We start from the raw sequence: 6,960 nt of genomic DNA, 5'->3' as shown, positions 1-6,960 counted from the left end.
TTTTAATTATGAGGAACCGAGATTGGATGAAACTGTATTTGACGTTTAGAGAATTTAGACGGTTACATGTCTCAATGTATAGACTGTTTCTTTAATGAAGATTCTAAATAGAGTTATGTTTCTGATGAAGGTTAGAACAGTCATTGATGTTGATGGAGTGTAAATACATATATTGGTTTGGTTTTTATTCTTGTATAACATTTATGTTTCTATATGATATTTGATATGTAGCTATGAATTGTTTTGTTATTTAGGGTGGATTGTTAGGAATTTTGTTAATAAATAGTTAAAACAAATTATAGCTTTAGATAAAACTATAACTAATTGAACTCTGCATGCCTGGTGAAAAGAGATTTGTGTTGTGGGTCATAAAATAAGCAGAAAGGGTCGTTAAACTATGGTTGAACTGACCCAACTTAGCCCTGAGGTGTTAGATAAGGCTGTGGGTAACTTTTTAGGTCTTCCATTATCTTGAGTTGTCTGCTAAAGTGGTAATAAATTATAGTGAGCCTTCAGGATAAATGATTGTGTCATGTGAGTGCCCTGTGAAGTTGGAATGAACTTTTTAACCTGTTTTCTATTTGTCAGGACAATGAGACTGTAACGGTCCTGACCAGTTTTATGTTGTTTTTGTATGTGTAATTGGTCAGGGCGTTAGTTTTGGGTGGGCAGTCTATGTTATCTGTTTCTATGTTGGTTTTGGGTTGCCTGGTATGGCTCTTGATTAGAGGCAGGTGGTTTGCGTTTTCCTCTAATTAAGAGTCATATTTAGGTAGGGCGTTCTCACTGTTTGTTGGTGGGTGATTGTCTCCTGTGTCTGTGTTATGTCTTACACCATACGGGGTTGTTCGTTTTCGTTTCGATGTCGTCTGTTTCCTGTCCGTGAGTTTACGTGTAGTTATGTAAGTTTATGTTCAGGTTTCGTTGACTTCGTTTTCTTGTTTTGTAAAGTTGAAAGTGTTTTGTTTTTCGTGTTGCCATCATCATCGTGTTAAATAAAAAGATGGCTTATTTCCCTGAAGCTGCATTTTGGTCTGAAGATCCTTCTCTCCTCACCTCGTCCGAGGATGAGGAGAGAGACAGCCGTAACAGAGACTTAATTATGTAACCTATGACGTCATATCTTGTATATAAACCTGTGTTTATGATCAAATGGCAGCGTGCTCTGAGAATAAACACTTATCTAATTTTAATAAGACTGTATCCTGTCTATTTTATGTTAATAAGTATCTTACGAATTCTTATAAATAGACAGATTGAATTTAATTAATGAGTACATTAGAGGAATTATTTAATTCCACTAACACCTACCCTGTTGCGATTCAGTGGGGTTTTGTAATAACTGATAGAATGTCTGGGTGGTGAGGAAACTTAGGGTCCATTCTCATTCACCAGAATTAAGGAGAATTACGAGAGAATCGAGAGGTATCGATTCTCAAGAGACATTACTGTAATGTAAACCTGTGTATTTCTCACAACACTACCTCCGGAAGTCGCGCACAAAACTCGCCCGACGGTTGCCCCCCCCCCCCCCCCCCCCCTCTAAGCAGGACAATGTAAGCAAAATTGTCTCATTGAGCCCAACGATCATACAGTAAAAATACTAATAGCAGAACAATGTTTTTGAAATATCTGAAATGTAGACATTTTCAAGATATTTGAAATTTTAGTAACAGCTACAGTTTTGTTCTCTCCTTCGCTGTTCTGAGACACCATCCAGGCAAGAAGCATGCAACAAGAAGCTAATCAACTCAAAATCCAATAGGACCTTCATCATCATTACGGTTATTGATAGGGCGTTGAAAGCAGGACTGCCCTGCTCTGATTTACTTTATGGATTAACTGTCGCTAGACCAGAGCAAACAATCGCTTGAGGGAAGGGGAGAGGGGCCTCCACCACGAGTCTAAGGTGAGTCTGTCAGAGCAGCAGCATAGGTTTTGGGAGGGGAGTGTATACTGTATATACACAGCTTGTGTATGGTTCTCTGTTATACCAATCATTTCTATACTATGGCAGCCCCCAACACAGACAGGGCTTCTCTTCTCTCAGTTCTTATCTTCCCTACTTCTCCTTTTACTCAAACTCAAAGACCATCCATTCCATTAGTCTGTGTGGTCGCTCACTTTTCAATGGGATTCAATTTCCATACTGAAAGAGAAATACAGCCCAACTGTTGGCACGTTAGTGATTTCAATCACTAACCCATCACTTTGTCAGTCATACACTAACTTATACAGACAGTATGCGGTGTGCAATATATATACTGTAATCCCAGGTACACTGTCTGGGGCCTCATTGTGAAGCCATTGGTGACTGGTTGAGACAGGAAGTTGTATTTACAGCCCGGCCAATTTTGTACTTTTACAGAAATCATCCCTGTCTCCCTCCCTCCCTCCCGACAAAGGCAGATATGACTGACCACTAAATCTTCTGACAAATGGCCACCCTATACAGCACCAACGGAGGCTCAGGGGGGGAAGGAGAAGCACTACGATCGATACAAACAGGGTTTGCCATCATTTTCCTTTTACACAGCAGAATCATAGATTCCCGTAAAGAATCCACCCTTACAATTAGACAAGTGTGTGTGGAGGGTGATTACATTTGTGGAGAGTGAGCGCGAAAGGAGAGAGCGAGGAGAAGAGAAGAAAGGTTGTGCCTCCTCTTGGCTCTTCTCGCCCTCCTCGTTGGCCTCAGGCGACCTGAATCAGCCTGTGTTTATAAGCCCATTGTATGCAGGCCCAAAGAGCGCCTGTCAGCGGGCACAAACTGTAAATAACCACAGATGTGACACTAATGTGCGGGCTGTGAGTTCCGGCACAGTCCCCTGTACCCTTCGCCTCTCCGCCGAGTTGTGCAGGGACAGAGAGGAGGGTGGTCAGAGCACAGTCCTAACACATTACTATGACACACCATCCCAGCCCCTCATCTCCAAAGCTCAACAAATAATCAGAACAAAAAAAAATGGCCTCTATTTGATTAGTGGTCGATATATTCATGACACGTGCCCACGTTGGTTTTTCCGCACATCTGATATCAACGGCTTATGTTGTGGGAGAGAAGAGGTATGAAAATTAGATATGGTTATGATTGGAGTGAATTTTATGAGGAAGAAATGTAGCAATCTAAGCTGGAAGGTCCTGGACATCATCACTCACTACAGCAATAACAACAGAAGCTTTCGGAAAAGATAGAAAGATAACCTTTTAAGAAAAGGTCATTTTAAAAATCAGAAGCAATATCCCCCCCAAAAATGTGAAAGTTGCAGAGGAACATTGATTATAATACTCTCAAGACCAAGATAATTCCACTGCATAGTAAAGTATTAAAAGATTGTGATTGAACCTTGACGGTGTATTACAGAACAATACCCAGTAAGACCAGGGGATTAACGAGACACTGAACCTGGAGACTCTGGGGGATAACAAACACAGTGAGAGGGAGATAGAATGACTGAGTTAGTCTCTCAAGCCCAGACAGACACAACAACCATCACAGTCCCATTATGGTAACTCTGGTGTACAGCACACTGCCTTGTTACTGTACTCCATTCCGCACACAGCCATCGCCGCACACTCACCCTCTCTCAGAAGCACTTCAGTTAGGCCCTGGTTCACTCAGAAGTGTGGTCCACTCGAGTCAGACAGATCAACAGCCCCGTCTAACACTCTCTCCCCTGGACACATCCTGACCTTTACCATGACTGTTACACACACACACACACTAATAATGGCACAGTGCCCCACTGCAACACACACACTAGAGAAAAATCCAATTAATTGGCAGAACTGATGCAAAAAAGCCAAATAGAATGATACGTTTATAACAATGTGCACCGCAGTTGTTTTTTATGACCCTTTAAAAACTACTACTACTGGTTTGATTGTAGCCATCCATTGTCCCATTAACACCCATATTAGAAAACTTATTTCATTTCAAACTTCACATTTCTTTAGTATAGATACTTATCGTAATGATTGATATCAGCAAAATGCCTACAGTAAGTGGTCGGTATCGATCATTTTCGGTTATTGTCCTAGCTCTAGCACCCACACACACACGTTGTGTGTTTAATGAACTGCCCAAATCAGAGGCTCTTTTCTAGAGCCAACATCAGATGATGACAACTGAGAAACATACTCTTGGTACATACCCCAAGGGTAAGGGTTTCTTTTCACTGGTTCTCTCACCTCTGTCAATTCATCAATTAGAGACAGAGGGATAGAAGATGGGGTGATGCTGGATAGGGAGAGGGTGCTGGGGGAACTCAATGACAGCCAAGTCAATGGAGCATCAGAAAAAGAGGAAGAGGGTGATTAAATAAATAGAAAGACGACAGGCATGAAACACTTGACCTCTCACTCAACGTCAACAAAACAAAGGAGATGATAGTGGACTTCTGGAAACAGCAGAGGGAGCACCACCCCATCCACATCGACGGGACAGTAGTGGAGAAGGTGGAAAGTTAAGTTCCTCTGCATACACATCACGGACAAACTGAAATGGTCCACCCACATGGTGAAGAAAGCGCCTCTTCAACCTCAGGAGGCTGAAGAAATGTGGCTTCTCATCTAAAAAACACTCTCAAACTTTTACATATGCACAATTGAGAGCATCCTGTCGGGCTGCATCACCGGCTGGTACGGCAACTGCACCGCCCTCAACCGCAAGGCTCTCCAGAGGGTAGTGAGGTCTGCACAACGCATCACCGGGGGCAAACTACCTGCCCTCCAGGACACCTACACCATCCGATGTCACAGGAAGGCCAAAAAGATTATCAAGGACAACATTCACCCGAGCCACTGCCTGTTCACCCCCCTATCATCCAGAAGGCGAGGTCAGGTGTATCAAAGCTGGGACCGAGAGACTGAAAAACAGCTTATCTCAAGGCCATCAGACTGTTAAACAGCCAACACTAACATAGAGGCTGCTGCCAACATAGAGACTAAAAACTCTGGCCACTTAAATAAATGGACTTAATAAAAGGTATCACTTGTCACTTTAAATAACGCCACTTTAATAATGTTTACATATCCTACATTACTCATCTCATATGTATATTCTGTATTCTATACCATCTACTGCATCTTGCCTATGCCGCACAGCCCCTGCTCATCCATATATTTATGCACATATTCTCATTCATCGCTTTACATTTGTGCGTATAAGGTAGTTGTTGTGAATTTGTTAGATTACGTGTTAGATATTACTGGAACTAGAAGCACAAGCATTTCACTACCCTCGCATTAACATATGCTAACCATGTGTATGTGACCAATAAAAATGTGATTTGAGGTGGCCATGTGTCAGAGAAGACCATTTTCCTGACTATAAACATTAATACTGAAGATATCATCTATGAAATAATATAGCTTTGCTGACAAGAGGTAGTGAAATGAATACTAGTTTGATGGCACTCAACTAGGGAAGTTTACCGTGAGGGAAAATACCAGCCAACCTACACAATCTCAACAATTCGGTCATGCACGGCATTCAGTGGAAACGTCATGTGTTCTCAGGGTACTTCACTGTACATGAGGGGAAAAACAAGGTTCCTTCATAAGGCCTTGGTAGAGGAAGTCTTTTAAAGCTCTAAAACATTTATTAAATGTGTGAGGTTTAGAGTGGTGTGTGTGTGTGTATGTATGTGTTTGTGTGTGTCACAGGTCAATAAATCCTCTAGGTAGGAGGGTTTCCTTATTGAGCATGTCACTTAGTGCGTGTCACAGCCCACCTGCCAGCCAGCGTGTCGGGCTGATTGTGTGTTAGCACTTAACTGTCCAACGAGGGAGAACTCCCTCTCTCTGGGTCTTGGCAGGGCAATGTGTATGTGTGTGTGTTAAAGCAGACCTCAGCTGGCATGTAAAGGCTGCTTACATAGCAATGAGTAATAGTATTCATATGCATTTGTATGTCAGGTCCTCTCCAGGTCAGTGTGTTTGTGGCTGACTTTTCTCTGACAACCATGGTCTGTGGGGAATTCTCTGGGGTGGTCTGTGGGGAATTCTCTGGGGTGGTCTGGATGCGTTTTTGCCTCTTGGTGGACTGTGTGTGATAGACGACCCCGGGGGCTGTGTTGTGGAGGTGCAGTGTGACCGATGGGCAGCCCAGTAGGGAGCTACAGCCTCCTCATATGCCACCAGCTAGGGGGATCCATTATCACAAACAGCCCTGGAATAGTGCGGGTGACTCAACAGGAGGTGGGCTTGTTCATCAGTCTTCCCTCACGGTCCAAAGGCCCGAGTAATCAATCCTGGTGCATCAGAGCTGGGAGCATCCACATGCACACATTGTCATCATCAGGCCCTGCTTCTCTATATTCTACTCGCTGTGAGGTCCGCCCTCACAGAGGTAATGGGTGACATCAGTCATGATAACGCCACCTGGCCACCTATCGTAGCGTGTAGTCAGTCAGGATCTCACCTTAGGGCAGGAGAGGACAACTAGGGACACCAGTTTTTGGGAGAAAAACAAGAATACTGTTAGTGAATAAAATATACCTTAACCACAGCCTCAGTAGTGAAAATTTTACAATCTACCCATGTTGACACTCAATTTACCGAAGTAGAACCTTAAGACAAAACAAGAAGTTTGCCATTATGATTTGTTTTCTATGAACAAATACAAAATGGTTGGAATTCAGACATTTTTATTCTTAAGTTGACTCCTTTTGGCAAGTCTCAACTGTGGGGGGGGTAACAGAAAATCACCATAAAATGAGCTTGTCAGAACAGTGGAAGATCCACATGTACATAAACAGCTGCCTCTAGAGATCTGACTAGGCCTGTGTGTGTGGCACCACTGTGTTAGGACTGTTAAGCAGTATAGCGTAATTTTTTTCTTCATAATAAATAGATTAAATTCAACAATTAGACTGGGCTATCATACAAATGTGGGTTTATGACACGGGTGGTCAACTGGCGAGCCGCGGATACATTTGTAGTCCTGCAGATCAATTT

This window comes from Salvelinus fontinalis, chromosome 12 (assembly GCF_029448725.1).
Source record: "Salvelinus fontinalis isolate EN_2023a chromosome 12, ASM2944872v1, whole genome shotgun sequence".
NCBI lineage: Eukaryota > Metazoa > Chordata > Actinopteri > Salmoniformes > Salmonidae > Salvelinus > Salvelinus fontinalis.
This window is presented reverse-complemented; position numbering follows the sequence as displayed.